Raw genomic sequence first — 17910 nt, forward strand, 5'->3', positions numbered from 1 at the left:
TCTCAGTTGGGCACAATCACTGATGATGCAGGCAGGAGAGCCTTTTCTGGGGGATCAAAAGTAGTGCTTTCCCTCTTGTTTAGCTGCCTCAGCCCTGCTGAATATCTCGTCTCCATATTCCCAGTTACGGCCCTGTAGCTTTTTTTTTTTTTTTCTCTGACCATAGCTTACAAAATTACTTTTATCACGTCAGGCTGCATGCATTTCAAGAGCAATAGAATAATGTTTACTTGCTTCTAATTACCAGTGGATGTAAACTTGGGTTGGCTCCAAGGAGTCTGAGATTATGTCCAAACACTTAAGTAATCAGTAGCATTAAAGACTCTTAAATGCTCCGATGAATCTCGCCAATTCTGTCATGGATCCCCCACACCTTAAGAAGGATGGAGCCTCCTCCCCTCCTGCCCCCCCCCATTGATTTCCCAGCGCTCCGCGCGATGCTACTCGGTTTTTTCCTGGTGTTTCTAGTGGGGAGCGCCACTTCTTGAGCCTTTACCCTTACATTACCCAGAAGAACTTGCGATAAGGCGAAGTTCATCCAACGAAAATGTAGAAAATGGACATTTCCGGGAGGGGGAACATCAGGGAGGGGGACTTCCGGTGTCTTCGTGGCAGACGTCTTGATTGTTGATGAGGCTGTGGACCTGGTCAATAGCTCCGCTGTACGGTGTTGAGAAAGAGGTGAGGGGTCTAGGAGGCGAAAGTGGAGGGTTTATGCGCCCTACACAGGGACGGGTCTTAGGGACGGAGACGACGACGCCGCTTGCGGGGAGTAACCGTGCCGACTCCGACCCGGTCGCTGGACTGTCGACGCTCCGCTCCGCGCAAAGGCTCCGATGGCGGCTCCTGCACTGAGGGACCAACCTCAGGTAAACGCTGCGGTCTCCGGGTTCTCGCCTGCCCGTTTCCCCACCGAAATACAAACGCCCCGAGTGAGCGGCGCCTGGTCACGTCTGGTCCAGGACAGTGAGGGCTTCAGGGGTGTTTTATCTATTTCTGACCACCAGTGTATGCGGTGTGAGTGAGGCTTGGAGATGCAACCGAAGCAGGAACATTCCGGAGACGTGTATTCCGTCTTGTTTCTGCGAGGAATCAAGTTTGAGGCCAGGCTGTATCTGCAGTGGTAGCTGAGAGGCTATACTTTTCTTCTTAGGGCCCTCGGATCGGTGGAGAGTTTTGAGCAAAGGAAGGACACAATCTGAGTTAGGCTTTTAAAAATTCTCCAAAGCCTGTTCAGTGGAAGAAAAGACTCTAGGTGGGCGATGAGGACTTTGAGGCAGAGGGAAGTTGTGGAATTTCCAAGGTCACAACTGATAAACGGCAGCACTGGGGACGGAGGCAGGGAGGGGAGATTAGCCAGTCAGCCCGAGATTATCTGGCTCTGGTTCCGCCATGGGGCCAGGGAAGGTCTGATCCCCTGGAGTACCACCATGGTCACTTTCTTCTATGGCCTGCTTGTTCCCACAGATTCCCAGGGCTGCAGAAGCACTTTCAGTGAATGGAGGTTGTCCCAATCCCTCACTTGTTTTGACCCCCAGGCACGCATTCTCTGTATTTGAAGTGTCTTAGGGCTCTTCATCTGCCATTCTACTAGCTTTTTGGTTGGGGGACCTTGGAGAACCTCATGCTCTGGGTACTGAGTGCAGGCCCAGACGTTCTATGGAGGGAGTATGGAAGGTTACTCCAGAACCCACACCAGTATGTGGAAGTACTTTGAGGTGAGGTTGAGTTGGTTTAGGTAAGTGCAGGTCTCCTTTATTTTCTGGTGGGAATAAACAGCACAGAAAAGCAGGATTTCGGCTTCAAATGACTGCCTGTGTGTTCTGGAGGTATTGGGAGATTCAGATCAGAGGAGGGAAGTTTTCTACCCCAGGTCTCAAATGGCTCCATCTTTTTGGGCAGTAGGGGAAATATGTGGGAAGATGGATTGTGGGTTTTCAGGAGTGAGACCGTTCATGGTTTCATTTGTTCCTCTTATACCAGGGCAGTGTGACCTTTGAGGATGTGGCCGTGTACTTCTCCTGGGAGGAATGGTGTCTTCTTGATGAGGTTCAGATACACCTGTAACTTGATGTCATGCTCGAGAACTTTGCTGTTGTATGAATGCTGGGTAAGGCCCTCACACCCACCCCTATCCTCTGAGCTAGGTTCTTCCTTTCTTCTCTTCCTCAAGGGCAGCTCTGTCCTCACATCTGGAACATGGGCACTGCTTTCTTCTTAAATTCCTTGGTTATGTGCTGTGGTTACTATGGCTAGGCAGAGTGCATCCTTAATCCTTAGTGCCCGAACACCAGTAGCCCCGAAGTTGCAGCTAAAGATTCAGGGTCAGTAGTTTTTTTTGTAGATTGTTTTTAATTTTATTGAAGTATTGTTGATTTACAATTTTGTTTTAATTTCTGCTGTACAGTAGGTCTGTGGTTTTCCGTTTAAAATACAGCAGTGTTTACATGTCAATTCCAAACTCCCTAACTATCCATCCCCTTCCCCCTTCCCCCTTGGCAACCACAAGTTCATTCTCTATGTCTGTGAATCTGTTTATGTTTTCTAAACAAGTTTATATGTATCAATTCTTTTTAGATTCCACATATATTCGATAACATACGTTATTTGTCTTTGTGACTTACTTCACTCAGTATGACAATCTCTGGGTTCATCCATGTTGCTGTGAATGGCATTATTTCATTCGTTTCAGTGGCTGAGTAATTTTCTGTGGTATATAAACACCACATTTTCTTTATCCATTCAACTGTCTACGGACATTTAGGTTGCTTCCATGTCTTGGATATTGTAAACAGTGCTGCATTGAACATTGGGGTGCATGTATCCTTTCAAACCATGTTTTTCTCTGGATATACCACGAGGAATGGGATTGCTGGAATATATGGTAACTCTATTTTTCGGTTTTTGAGGAAGCTCCATACTGTTCTCCACAGTGGCTGTACCAATTTACAGTCCCAGCAGCAGTGTAAGAGGTTTCCTTTTTCTCCACACCCTCTCCAACACTTGTTATTTGTAGATTTTTTAATGATGGCCATTCTGACTGGTGTGAGGTGATACCTCATTGTATTCAATAGTTTTGATTTGCATTTCTCTGATAATTAGCAATAATGAGCATCTTTTCATGTGCTTATTGCCCATCTGCGTTTTTGCTTTAGAGAAATGTCTATTTAGGTCTTCTGGGTTGTTTGTTTTCTGTTACTGAGTTGTATGGCTGCTTAGATATTTTGGAAAATTAAGCCCTTTTCAGTTACATTATTTGGCAATAAGTTATCTTTTTGTTTGGCTTATGATTTACTTTGCTCTGCCAGAGCTTATAAGTTTGATTACGTCCCATTTGTTTATTTTTGCTATTATTCCTGTCGCCTTTTTAGGGTCAGTAGTCTTCCCCTCTGCCTGGTTGTAGATCCTTCCTTGTTTGCCCTTTCTATGGCCAAGTGACTGTCCAAATTAATGGTACTCAGGTTTTGCTCCATTTTGGTACCTGACATTTTTTTGTGTGACTGTGTGACAGTATTGTCACTGATGTGGTCACTACTACAACAGACCATGAAGTATGGCTGCAAGACACTTTTTCAAGGTTCCAGTTTCACTGTATCCACACCAGTGTCTGTTATTTTCTTTCTTTCTTTCTTTCTTTCTTATTTATTAATTAATTAATTTATTTTTGTTGTGCCGGGTCTTAGTTGTCACAGGCGGGCTCCCTAGTTGTGGCTTATGGGCTCCTTTGTTGCTTCTTGTAGGCTTCTTAGTTGCACCACACAGGCTACTTAGTTGTGGCATGCAAACTCTTAGTTGTGGCATGCATGTGGGATCTAGTTCCCTAACCAGGGATCGAACCCCAGCCCCGTGCATTGGGAGCATGGAGTCTTAACCACTGTGCCACCCGGGAAGTCCCAGAATCTGTTATTTTCTGTTTTTTGTTTTGTTTTGTTTTGTTTTGCCCTCACTGAGGGGCATGCAGAATCTTGGTTCCCCAAGAAGTGATTACCAGGGATCGAACCTGCACCCCCTGCAGTGACAGCATGCAGTCTTAACCACTGGACCACCAGGGGAGTCCCTGTTATTTTCTGTTCTTTTGATCATAGCCATCCTAATGGGTGTGAAATGGTATATCTTTCCCATTTCAATTACATCCCTTTTGGTGTGCTTATTGGCCATTTGTATATCTTTAGAAAAATATCTGTTCTAGTCCTTTTTTTATTAATTAATCAGGTTGGTTTTTTGGTTGTTGTTGAATTACAGATTTATCCATAGATTCTGGATATTAATCCCCCCCTTTTTTTTTTTTTTTTTTAGGGGTTGAGCTATTCTTTTTCATTTTATTGATTGATTGGCTGCGTTGGGTCTTCTGCTGCTGCGCGCGGGCTTTCTCTAGTTGCAGCGAGCGGGGGCTCCTCTTCATTGCAGTGTGAGGGCTTCTTATTGCGGTGGCTTCTCTTGTTGTGGAGCACAGGCTCTAGGCACGCAGGCTTCAGTAGTTGCGGCACATGGGCTTCAGTAGTTGTGGCTCACGGACTCAAGAGTGCAGGCTTAGTAGTTGTGGCATGCGGGTTTAGTTGCTCCATGGCAAGTGGGATATTCCTGGACGAGGGCTCGAACCCATGTGCCTTGCATTGGCAGGCAGATTCTTAACCACTGTGCCACCAGGGAAGCCCTTAATCCCTTTTTGTATACGTGTTTTGGAAATGTTTTCTCCCAATCTGTGGTTTCCTTCTTACTGTGTTTATAGTGTCCTTTGATGTTAAAAAGTTTTTCATTTTTTTCCGTTCCCCCCCCCCCCAGCTTTCTTGAGTTATAAATGACAAATAAGATTGTGTAAATTAAGGTATGAGACAAAAATTGTTCATCTTTATGAGGTCCGGTTTGTGTAGTTTTCGTTTTGTTGCTTTTGCCTTTGTTATCAAAGGCAAGAAATCATGGCTGAATCCAACATTCTGAAGCTTTTCTTGTTTTTTTTTCTTAGAATTTTTTAGTGTTAGCTCTTATGTTTAGGCCTTTTATATATTTTGAGGCCTTTGTTTAGTCCTATAGTTTAGGCCTTTGATATATATATTACGTTTAGGCCTTTGAGTTTTTGTGTATGGTGTTAAGTAAGGTTCTAATTGCATTGTTGTGCATGTGGGTATCTGGTTTTCCCAGCACCATTTGTTGAAAAGGCTGTCCTTATTCAGTGGAAACCATACTCTTCTTAGTAATTATTGCATCATATATTTGACGGCTGATTTTTAGACACTCTAGTCTCTGTTCTATTCCATTGGAGTATATATCTGTCATTAGGCCAGTAGCACTTTATGCTGTTTTGCTTACTGTAGCTGTATAAGACAGTTTGAATTCATGTGTTGTGAATCCTTCAACTTTTTGTTTTTCACAATTACTTTGGCTGTATCGAATCCCTTGAGAATCTATGTGATTTTGAGTCTGAGTTCTTCTGTTTCTTGAAGGCATCATTGTTTTTGATAGGGATTGTGGTGAATCAAAAAAATCCCCCATCTGAGTGTTAAAATTGATGAACTTTCACGAACACATCATTATCACTCAAAATCTAAAATTTGCGATAGAGTTCACTCGTGGTGTTGTACATTCTGTGGGCTTTGATAAATGTATAATGACATGTATTTACCATTATAGTATCATAAAAAATGTGTTCATTTTCAACTAAAAATTCTCCGTGTCCCACCTGTTCATCCCTTCCTCCCCCATACTCCTTTGTATCCCCTGATTATTTTTTTACTCTGTCATTAATTTCCCCTTTTTGAGAATGGCATATCTTTGGACTCATACAGTATGTAGCCCTTTCATCTTTGCTTCTTTCACACAGTAATACGCATTTAAGTTTTCTACATGTTTTTTCATGACTTGATAACTCATTGCAGTTTAGCTGTAAATAATATTGCTGTTCTCTGGATGTATCATGTTTATCCATTCATCTACTGAAGGACTTCTTGATTACTACCAAGTTTTGCAAGTTGTGGATAAAGCTACTGTAAATATCTGTTTGAAGGTTTTTGTGTGGATGTCCGTTTTCAAATCCTTTGTCTAAATACCACAGAGTACAATTGCTGGAGGATATAAGATTATGTTTAGTTCAGTAAGAAAGTACCAAACTGCCTTTCATAGTGGACTGTACCATTAAGCATTCCAGTCGGCAATGAATGAAATTCCTGTTGCTTCACACTGTTGCCAGGATATGGTGTTGTCAGTGTTTGGATTTTGGCCATTTTTATAGGTATGTATTGGTATCTGCCCTTTTTAAATTATTTATTTATTTTATTTTTGGCTGCACTGGGTCTTTGTTGTTGCGCATGGGGTTTCTCTAGTTATGGCAAGCAGGGGTTACCCTTTGTTGTGGTGCACAGGCTTCTCATTACAGTGGCTTCTCTTGTTGCGGAGTACGGGCTCTAGGTGCACGGGCTTCAGTAGTTGCAGCATGCAAGCTCAGTAGTTGTGGCTCTTACCTCTAGGGTGCAGGCTCAGTAGTTGTGGCGCATGGTTGCTCCCTGGTGCTTAGTTGCTACCCGGCATGTGAGATCTTCCCAGACCAGGGCTCGAACCCGTGTCCCCTGCGTTGGCAGGCAGATTCTTAACCACTGCGCTACCATGGAAGCCCTGGTATCTGCTTTTGATTTGTATTTCCTTGCATCTTTGTATATGCTAAATTTTCATGTGGATGTCTTCTTTTAATGAGGTGTCTGTTCAGGTGTTTTGCTCATTTTGTATTTGGGTTGTTGTTTTCATACTGAATTTTAAGGGGTTTTTGTACTTAACTTTTAGGCCCATTATCCATTTTGAGTTAATTTTTTGTGAAGGGTGTAAGGTTTGTGTCTAGAATTCATTTCTTGACATGTGATGTTCAGTTGTTCCAGTACTATTTATTCAAAAAACTTCATTTTTCTCCATTGTATTGCACTTGCTCATGTGTCAATGGTCTGATGAGTATATTTCTGTGGCTCTATTTCTGCGCTGTCAATACTCTTCATTGATCAGTTTCTCTATCCTTTCAACAATACCACACTGGTTTGATTACTTCTTTTTTTTTTGCCTGCTAGGCCTCTTGTAGGATCTTAGTTCCCCAACCACGGATTGAACCCCTGGCCCTCAGCAGTGAAACCGTGGAGTCCTAACCAAGGGACCACCAGGGAATTCCCAGGCTTGATTACTTTAGATACTAAGTCTTATTTTACTTTTTCTTTCTTTCTTTCTTTGTTTTTTTTTAAGATAGTAAGTCTTGAAGTTGAGTAGTGTCAGTCTGCAACCTTCGTTCTTCAGTATGGTGTTGGCTATTCTAGTACTTTTGCCTCTGTGTATAAACTTTAGGATCAGTTTATTTATATCCACAAAATTACTTCCTGGGGTTATGATTTGGACTGCATTGAAACTATAGGTGAAGTTGGGAAGAACTGACATCTTGACTGTAGTGGGTCTTCCTATTTATGAACGTGAAATATCTTTCCATTTATTTAGTTCTTTGATTTTTTCATCAAAGTTTTATAGTTTCCCTCATGTAGATCTTGTACATGTCTTGGTAGATTTATAACTAAGTATTTCTTCCTTTCTCTCTCCATTTGTTTGGTGGTGGGGGTATTAATGCACATGGTCTTGTGTTTTTAATTTCACATTTCACTTGTTTATTCCTGATGTATAGGAAAGTGATTGACTTTTGTATCTTATCCTTGTATGCTGAAACTTTGCTATAATTGCTTCCTAGTTTCAGGATTTTTTGTTGTTGTTGTTCTATATTTTGGTTTTTACATAGCTGGTTATATCATCTATGAATGAAGGCAGTTTGATTCCTTGCTTCCTGATCAGTATAACTTTAATACAACTTTCTCTTCTCATTGCATTAGTTATGACTTATAGTGTGAAGTGGAAAGTGAGTTGTAGGAGGGAACATCCTTGCTTTCTTCATGTTACTGAGAATGTTTCTAGTTTTTCTCTAGTAAATATGATGATAGCTGTAGAGCTTTATTTAGATAAAGTTGAAGTTGTTACCTATTTTTAGATTACTAGGAAATGGAGATTTTGATCATGAATGGGTGTTGGATTTTCTAAGATCCCCCCCACCCCACATCTGTTGATGAGATCATGATTGGTGGATTTTATTTTTATTTATTATTATTTTTTTGGCTGCACCACAGCTTGCAGTGTCCTAGTTCCCTGACCAGGGATTGAACCCAGGCTAAAGCAGTGAAAGTGCCGAGTCCTCACCACTGGACTGCCAGGGAATTCCCGCAGGTGGGTATTTAAAGTGGATTTCTGGACTTCCCTGGATTGCATAGGGGTTAAGAATCCACCTGCCAATGCAGGGGATATGGGTTTGAACACTGGTCCGGGAAGATCCCACATGCTGTGGAGCAATTAAGCCCATGCACCACAACTACTGAAGCTGGCATGCATAGAGGCCATGCTACACCACAAGAGAAACCACCACAATGAGAAGCCCGCGTACCACAACAATAGAGTAGTCCCTGCTTGCCGTAACTAGAGAAAGCCCACACGCAGCAACAAAGACCCAATGCAGCCAAAAATAAATTAAAAAATAGGGCTTCCCTAGTGGCTCAGTGGTTAAAAATCCACGTGCCAATGCAGGGGACATGGATTTGAGCCCTGTTCCAGGAAGATCCCACATGCTGCGGAGCACCTAAGCCCGTGCACCACAACTGCTGAGTCTGCACTCTAGAGCCTGAGAACCACAACTCCTGAGCCCGTGTGCCACAAGTACTGAAGCCCGTGCACCTAGAGCCCCAGCTCTGCAACAAGAGAAGTCACTGCAGTGAGAAGCCCATGTACCACTGTGAAGATTATCCTCTGCTCGCCGCAACTAGAGAAAGCTGTGCACAGCAACAAAGACCCAATGCAGCCAAAAATAAATAATAAGTAAATTAAAAATTTTTTCTTAAATTAAAAAAAAACAACACAATGAGATACCACCTGACACGTGTTACAATGTCTGTTATGAGAAAGAGAAGAAATAAGTGTTGGTGAAGTTGTGGAGAAAAGGGACCCCTTGTGCACTGTTGGTGGGAATGTATACATTGTTGCAACTACTATGGAAAACAGTACGGAGAATCCTTAAAAAATTAAAAAGGGAACTTCTGTGTGGTCCAGCAATTCCACCTCTGTGTATTTATCCACAGGGAGTGAAATTATCATATTAAAAACGTATCTGTGCCTCACGTTTATTGCAGCATTATTTATCATATTCAAGAGATGGAAACAACCTAAGTGTCCATTGATGGATGAGTGGATCTAACAAACATGTGGTATATATGGCATATTATTCAATATTATACAATCATAAAAAAAGATGGAAATCTTGCCATTTGCCTCAACATAGATAGACCTTGAGGACATTATGCTAAGTGAAATAAGTCTGAGAGAGAAAGACAAATCCACTTGTCCCACTGTTTCCACGGAGGATTGGTTCCAGGAGCCCCTGCATATACTGAAATCTGTGGATGCTGAAGTCCCATAGTCAGCCCTCTGATTCTGAAGTTTTCCCATTTGTGGATTCATCCAACTACAGATCATGTGATCCTGTGTATATTTGTTGAAAAATATCCATGTACAAGTGGACCCAAGCAGGTTTAACTGTACTACATGAGTATACTTACATGCTGAATCTTTAAAACAAGAACAACACCAAACTCAGATACAGACAAAGGATTAGTGATTGCCAGAACTGGGCAGGTGGTTAGATGAAGTGAGTGAAGGGTGTCAGAAGTTACAGACTTCTAGTTATAAGATGAGTAAGTCCTGGGGATGTAGTGCACAGCACAGTGACTTTAGTTAGTACAACTGTATTGTATATTTAGAAGTTTCCAGAAGGGTAGATCTTAAAAGTTCCCATCACAAAAAAAAAAAAAAAAAGTTCCCATCACAAGAAAAAAAAATGTACCTATGTATGTTAACTAAACTTATTGTGGTAGTCATAGCAGTGTATACATAAATCAAATCATGTGGTACAACTTAAAGAAATACAGTGTCTCATGTCAGTTTTAGGTCAATGAAAGTTTTTATCTTCTCTGATGCTCTTCCTTTCTCTATGAAACCCAAATTTTTGATCTACATCATTTTTCCTCTCTGAAGAACTACTTCTAATATAGTCTCACAATTTTTCTGTGTCTAAGAACGTGTTTAGGGCTTCTCTGGTGGTGCAGTGGTTTAGAGTCCGCCTGCCGATGCAGGGGACACGGGTTCTTGCCCCGGTCCGGGAAGATCCCACATGCCGCGGAGCGGCTGGGCCCGTGAGCCGTGCCTGCTGAGCCTGCGTGTCCGGAGCCTGTGCTCTGCAACGGGAGAGGCCACAAGAGTGAGAGGCCCGTGTATCGCAAAAACAAAACAACAACAACAAAAAAAAAACAAAAAACAAAAAAAAAAGAACGTGTTTATTTCATCATCAGTGTTGGAGATTTATGTTGCTGGTTACCAAATTCTAGGTTGGTGATGTCCCCTCTCTCTTACCACTTTGAATATTTTACTCCATTCAGTTCTTATTTCCCTGAGTTCTAAGGAGAATTCAAATGTAATTGGTTTTTTTTGGCTCCTCTTGGGAAAGGTGTTGATTCCTTTAGCCTCTTTTAGGTTGTTGTTTTCTGCATTTGAATGTGGTAAGCCTAAAGATGTAGTTGTTTTGGCATTAAACCTGCCTCATGTTCCCTGAGCTTTCTGGATCTGTTTGTTGGTGTCTGACATCATTTTGTTAGAAATTCTCCATCATTATTGCCTCAGTTATTTCTTCCGTTTCTTTTTTTCATTCTGTTTGAGATGTTTCCATATGTGTGTGTTAAATTTTTTGTTGCTCTCACACGCGTGTTGTATATTCCGGTATTTTATTTTATTTTATTTTTTGTCATTTTTCAGTTCGCTTTTCAGTTTTGGAAGTTTCTCCTAAGAGAACATGAAGCTTAAATGTTCTTTCATTAGCTGTATGCAGGGTATGAATAAGCCCATCACATCATTCTTAATTTCTGTTATAGTGTACTTGATCTTTAGCATTTCTTTTTAGTCCATTTTTAAAATTTTCATCTCTCAGCTTACATTTCCCTTCTGGCATTGTATGCTGGCTGCTTTATCCATTAGTAGACATTAATTAGCATATTAGTCATGATTATTTTATATTCCCAGTGTGATCGTTCACACATCCCTGTGATATCTGATTTTGATTCTGAAGCTTTGTATTTTCAAACTGTTTTGTGGGACACTGCAGATTTTCAGAAGACGCCATGGTTGCAAAGAGTTAGATCAATTAGGTTCTGCCAGTACAATAGTTGTTTAGGTGGGGAGATACATTCCTAACATTTTGTACTCCATCCACTGTATATCCTTCCCTCTGGCTCCACCGGATGTTCTTTTTTTTTTTTCGGCCACACTGCATGGCATGCCCGACCAAGAATTAAAGCTGTGCCTCCTGCATTAGAAACAAAGAGTTTTAACCACTGTACCACCAGGAAAGTCCTTCCACCAGACATTCTTTTTTTCTTTCTTTTTCTTTTTTTTTTTTTTTTTTTTTTTTGTCGGTACACGGGCCTCTCACTGTTGTGACCTCTCCCGTTGCGGAGCACAGGCTCCAGACGTGCAGGCTCAGTGGCCATGGCTCGCGGGCCCAGCTGCTCTGCGACATATGGGGTCCTCCCGGACCGGGGCACGAACCCGTGTCCCCTGCAACGGCAGGCGGACTCTCAAGCACTGCACCGCCACGGAAGCCCACCAGACATTCTTTATGTAATATTTAAATGTTGTGTATTGGGCTTCCCTGGTGGCGCAGTGGGTGAGAGTCCGCCTGCCGATGCAGGGGACGCGGGTTCGTGCCCCGGTCCGGGAAGATCCCACATGCCGCGGAGCGGCTGGGCCCGTGAGCCATGGCCGCTGAGCCTGCGCGTCCGGAGCCTGTGCTCCGCAACGGGAGAGGCCACGGCAGTGAGAGGCCCGCGTACCGCAAAAAAAAAAAAAAAAAAAAAAAATGTTGTGTATTGTGTACTGAGTTCCTCTGGGCCAGTGTTGGCTATTCAGCCATCCTGACTATGTTAGGACTTGTATTATTTTTTTCCCGTGTAGTTGGTCAGATTGGTATGGAGAGTCATTAGGGCTTTACGGGATGGACATGAATCTGGTTTCAGCAAGAAGCCTCAGAGGTAGCCTGATTACGATGAATGGCAGCTGAGAGAGGCCATGATATCAGGGCTGTGTTCAAGTCATATCAGGAAGTATGAATTCCTTGTGACTAATGTTTTAGTGCCACTGTCGGTGGCTGCAAAGCACTTCTCTCGATTTTCTCCATTCGTGACATTCTGCCAACTTGTCTTTTCTATTTCCCATTTTTAGTATGACTCCGGCCTCGGATTCATTCTCTAACACCTCTCTAAACCACTTATCTCATGTGGTCTTTACACTGATTTTCCCATAGTACCTACTGACACTGCTTGTGTTCTCAACATAAGGAATCCTTTAATATTTCTTGAATGCCAGCGACATGTTTGCAGTCAGATTTTTGGAGGTCTGGACATACACTTCTGTACACTATCACAGGTCACCAGGAGATGGGGTCCTGGTAAAAGCCATTGACAGAGGAGTGAATTATAGAGGACGCCTATCGCCTTGGGCCACATCCAGTCCTTGTGTCCTGTACTTGGTGAGAGCAGCTGCTTCTCAAGTTGACCCCAAATTCATTTCCTGAATACGATCCTATGGACTCGTTCTTTCACGTGCCAAATGTAGAATTGTGCTGGCCTTACTCCCCCCAGTAAAGTCAACATGAACTTCACCATCACTTCTTTGTTTTCAGGTTCTTTTCCTGAGTTGAGGATGAAGAGATGACTTCTGAACAGAGTGTATCTGAAGAAGGAGTGTCACAGATGAGGACCCCCAGGGCAGGTTTGTCTCCTGAGAAGACCCAGCCCTGTAAAATGGGCATTGCAGTCTTGAGAGACATTTTGCACTTGGCTGAAGAGCAAGGAACAAATAGGGAGCAGAAAGCATACAGATGTGGGGCATGTGGGAAACAGTTCTATTTCACTGAAAACCTTCAAGAGCACCAGAAGCAGCACATCAGAGAGAATCCCATACAATATGGTATGCAGAGACCCTCATTTTGGAAAAGCTGCCCAATCCACACAATAGGGAATCTACCTACCTACATGGAGATTGGGAATGACTTCGTGGCCAACATGGGAGTTCAGCCACAGGCCACTATTACCAGGAAGAAATGAAAAAACAGTAAAGAGTGTGAAGCTGTTTTTCACAGTGGAAAATGTCATCACAGCTGGCGAGAAGGCACGAAAGCCTCCAGCCACACAGAAATACTTGTTCAGGATGAAAGAGTCCTTACTAGTGTAAGGTTGTGTGCATACAGCAAATGTGGGAAAGCCTACACCCAAACATGTAAACTTATTCAGCCTGAGCAAGTTCACACTGGAGAAAGGCCTTACTAATGCAGCCATTGTGGAAATTATTTTAGCCACAAATCTGGTCCCCTTGGACAGCAGAGAGTTAACTGTGGAAGAACACTCTGTGACTGCAGTGAATGTGGCAGATCCTTTAGCCTAAGGAAGTACCTCAGAGCACATAGGAAGATCCACAGTGGAGAAAAGGCTTATGAATGCAAGGAATATGCTAAACCTTTCATTGAAAAATGCATGTTAATTGAGCATCAGAGAGTTCACACTGGAGAAAAAGCTTATCGATGCACCCAGTGTGGAAAATCTTTTGCCCGCAAATCCAATTTCCTTGCACATCAGAGAGTTCACACTGGAGAAAAGCCTTATGAGTGCAGTGAATGTGGGAAATCTTTTGTTGCTAAGGGTGGCCTCCACTATAATGAGAGAGTTCACAATGGAGAAAGGCCTTATGAGTGCAGTGAATGTGGGCATTCTTTTACTAGTCGATCCTCTCTCTATGATCATCACAGAGTTCACACTGGAGAAAGGCCTTATGGGTGTACTGAATGTGGGAAAGCCTTTAAGCAAAGACAGCTCCTCCGCATCCATAGGAAAATCCACACTGGAGAAAAGCCTTTTCAGTGCAAGAAATGTGGTAAATCTTTCACCCAAAAGTGCCACTTGCTTAAACATCACAGAGTTCACACTGAAGAAAGGGCCTTATGAATATTGCAAACGTGGCCGGCAGTGATATTGAAGGAGTTTCGGGTGGTAAGAGAGTGAGAAGAACCCGTGCAGCTAATGGACCCTTTCTAGAGAGGAAACTGAGACACAGAGATGATGTGTCATCTGTTTGTGATCTCCCAGAAATGGACAGTGATCTGGGCTTCAATGCCAGGTTGCCTGGTTCAGGATATTGGGAGTCTGGTCACTTCACTCATCCTCTGGCCCCACCTCCAGGTTTGGGGACTGAAAGAACACCTTGTCAATCCTGACACTTCTATGCCCCGACACCCACACAAGGAGCCCTGCTCACACCCCAGCCCCATGCTGATGGACAGGATTATCTTTTCTCTGGGAACCAATATTGATGACTTTCCTGTGACTGACTCCATTTATGTATCCAACAAATCCAGTGCTGTGATTCAGTTATTATTATTGGCATTTGTGAAAGAAGGGGTGTCCAGCTCAGAGATGTTGAAGGACTTCCACAAGGGCTCACTAATGCCAGGCCTTTGATGAGAGTGGTTCCTCTACACCCTGCACCCGTCCACTGTCTTCTCTCCTGCCCCTCTGAGCAGGGCCTCCACTTGCTGTGTCCTGACCATGAACTACCCACATCTGACATCTGCATCACTACCAGGGTCTCCAGCTTCATTTTCACCAGTACACATCTCCCGGAAACACCGTCCTGCTTGGGAAGTTCTCCACAGGGACAGCAGCACTAAGCCAGGCACTCTGGACTGGTCATTGGTGTCACCCCAGATTTGACATGGGCTCTACCGCCATATGCAGTGATTCGTTTCCAAGGTCCTGTCCATCTTTACATACCCAGCTCAAGATGTCCCTGTTGCCCTGTTATGTGGTTGACCCGCTCACTGTTATGGGCAGTGTGAGGGACACGGAAGGACTAAGAATGTCCAGTGTGGCCCTACGTGACCTGGTCTCCAAGCATCCTCTTCCTAAGCCCTTGATCCATTGCCTCACTGTTCCTCCCATCCCTCGAGAAAAAGTGTTAACTCACCAAAATGATGATTGTTAATTAGCAAGAACTTGCCCTCCCTGCCTTGGGACCCACACTTGATCAACCTACCTTAAAAGCTACGACTGAACGTAGGCTGGCCCCTCCCATGAAGACTTAAAAACTCATGTACAGGGCTTCCCTGGTTGCACAGTGGTTGAGAGTCCGCCTGCCGATGCAGGCGGTTCATGCCCCGGTCCGGGAGGATCCCACATGCCGGGGAGAGGCTGGGCCCGTGATCCATGGCTGCTGATCCTGCGCGTCTGTAGCCTGTGCTCCGCAACGGGAGAGGCCACAATAGTGGGAGGCCTGCGTACCGCAAAACAAACAAACAAACAAAAAATGTATAAAAAGATTATGATTTTAGGGGCTTCCCTGGTGGTGCATTGCTTAAGAATCTGCCTGCCAATGCAGGGGACATGGGTTAGAGTCCTGGGACGGGAATTTCCTACATGTCACGGTGTAACTAAACTCGCATGCCACAACTACTGAAGCTCGCGTGCCTAGAACCCATGCTCTGCAACAAAGAGAAGCAACAGCAATGAGAGTCTCATGCACTACAATGAAGAGTAGCCCCCACTCGTGCAACTAGAGAAAGCCCGTGCACAGTAGCGAAGACCCAATGTAGCTATAAACAAACATAAATAAATAAATGTATTTTTTTTAATTGTGATTTTAATTGCATTTATTTCAGGTTCTATTTTTTTAACCCTATCACGCAGCACGCATGATCTTAGTTCTGACCAGGAAAGTAACCCATGTGCCCTGCTGTGGAAGCCTGGAGTCCTCCCCACTGGACTGCCAGGGAATTCCCTTTGTTAGGATTGTTGATGTTGAATTTTGTTTTTCATGTGTCTATTTTTTACCTGTGTGTCCTGACTGGTTAAATTTCTATTCCTATCTTTTGCTTACTTTTATTTTGTGAGATATGGCTATTTTCTCTTTTTTTGACAAAAGAGAGCAGGTAAACAACAAAGACATCTGTTAGATTTCACTCATTCATCAATAATGTGAGTGATTTCTTTTCTGAATGTAATTGTAATTTGGAATAGTGAAAGAATATGTTCTCAACTTTTACTCAGTTTTATACTATGCATAATGTAATGGCCACATACATTATACAGGTTTAGGAATAATCTGCATTATTAATATATGCTACCTTAGTGTTAAGTCCAGACATTCAATTACACAGTAAATTAATCTCTGGTTTGTAGTGTTTGCCGGTTTCCGTGTGTAAATATTCCAACCATAGCCAAGGTCAAATTGCCAACATAATTTCACTGAACATTAATTTGGGGAGCATTGCCAGTAGCCCACTATTGTATTCTTTTCCCACCATTACAGGTATAGTAGCTGCAATTTTAAGAATGTAGCTAATAAACCATAGTAGAATGATTATAAAGTGATAGGTTTTGCATCTTTGTTTTGAAAATCATTCACTGGATGAATAGTTGACTTAAATTTTGCCTATTTAAAATGTAAATTTTGACATACTTGTGTACAGCCCTCCAACCAGTTTCCTCCTGCCATTGTTAATTCATCCTCAACATTAAAATGACTGATGCAAGAGCATACTCTACTTTTGTAATAGCTATTTTCAAATGTATATATAAATGGAATGACTGTGTTTGCCCCTTCCTGTATCTTACATCATTTATCGTGTTTATGCACACTTTTTTGTGTTTCATGATTTACTTAATAGTTTCTGACATTTATAATCCTAGGTATCATGTCTTTGAATGCATAATTTCTTAGAATGCATTTCTAAAATAAGAGAGCCCTGGGACTACCCTGGTGGCACAGTGGTTAAGAATCCACCTGGGCTTCCCTGGTGGCGCAGTAGTTGAGAGTCCACCTGCCAATGCAGGGGACACACGTTCGTGCCCTGGTCCGGGAAGATTCCACATGCCGTGGAGCGGCTGGGCCCGTGAGCCATGGCTGCTGAGCCTGCGCGTCCGGAGCCTGTGCTCTGCAACAGGAGAGGCCAGAACAGTGAGAGGTCCGCGTACCGAAAAAAACAAAACAAAACAAAACAAAACAAAACAAAAATGCCTGCCAAGGACTTCCCTGTTGGTGTAGTGGTTAAGAGTCCACCTGCCAATGCAGGGAACACAACTACTGAGCCTGCGCTCTAGAGCCCACGAGCCACAACTACTGGAGCCCATGTGCCTAGAGCCCATACTCCACAACAAGAGAAACTATGGCAATGAGAAACCTGCACACCTCAATGAAGAGAAACCACTACAGTGAGAAGCCTGCACACCTCAATGAAGAATTGCCCCCACTTGCCGCAACTAGAGAAAGCCCATGCACAGTAATGAAGACCCAACACAGCCAAAAATAAATAAATTAAATAAATAAATTAAATAACAAACAAACTGAGACTGGAACTTCCCTGGTGGTCCAGTGGTTAAGACTCCAATGCAGGGTGCACTGGTTCGATCTCTGGTCAGGGGACTAAGATCCTACATGCTGTGTGGCAAGGCCAAAAAGAAAAAAAAAAGAAAAACAAACTGAGACCATGAGACCACCTTACACTCATTTGGATGGCTAATATGTGATATATATATTTGTTGTGAAAAATGTAAGTTTTTAATCTAATGTATTTTTTAATTGAGCATTTATTTTAAAAAAAAACTGTAGAATTGTTGATGTTGCACATCTGGTTATACCTCATAATGGCCTTGTCAGTATTCTTTGGACAAAATTAGAATTTTGGACTGGATTTATAATATATATCAGTACCAACCATTACATATGTTTATTGTTTCTCCTCCCACCATATGTCTCCTCTAT

At 42.9% G+C, this 17910-nt stretch overlaps 1 long non-coding RNA gene and 1 pseudogene across 1 annotated transcript; both read left to right on the forward strand.

Annotated features, from left to right (window-relative positions):
* The first annotated feature begins 594 nt into the window (after nucleotides 1–594).
* Nucleotides 595–6384, forward strand: LOC137215390 (uncharacterized). The gene is made up of 3 exons (XR_010939283.1): nucleotides 595–869; nucleotides 1984–2110; nucleotides 6050–6384. It is a non-coding gene; the product is annotated as an uncharacterized lncRNA (long non-coding RNA).
* A 5710-nt stretch (nucleotides 6385–12094) lies between these two features.
* On the forward strand, nucleotides 12095–14124 carry LOC137215437 (zinc finger protein 211-like; annotated as a pseudogene).
* Nucleotides 14125–17910: the final 3786 nt, after the last annotated feature.

This window comes from Pseudorca crassidens, chromosome 20 (assembly GCF_039906515.1).
Source record: "Pseudorca crassidens isolate mPseCra1 chromosome 20, mPseCra1.hap1, whole genome shotgun sequence".
Classification (NCBI taxonomy): Eukaryota; Metazoa; Chordata; class Mammalia; order Artiodactyla; family Delphinidae; genus Pseudorca; species Pseudorca crassidens.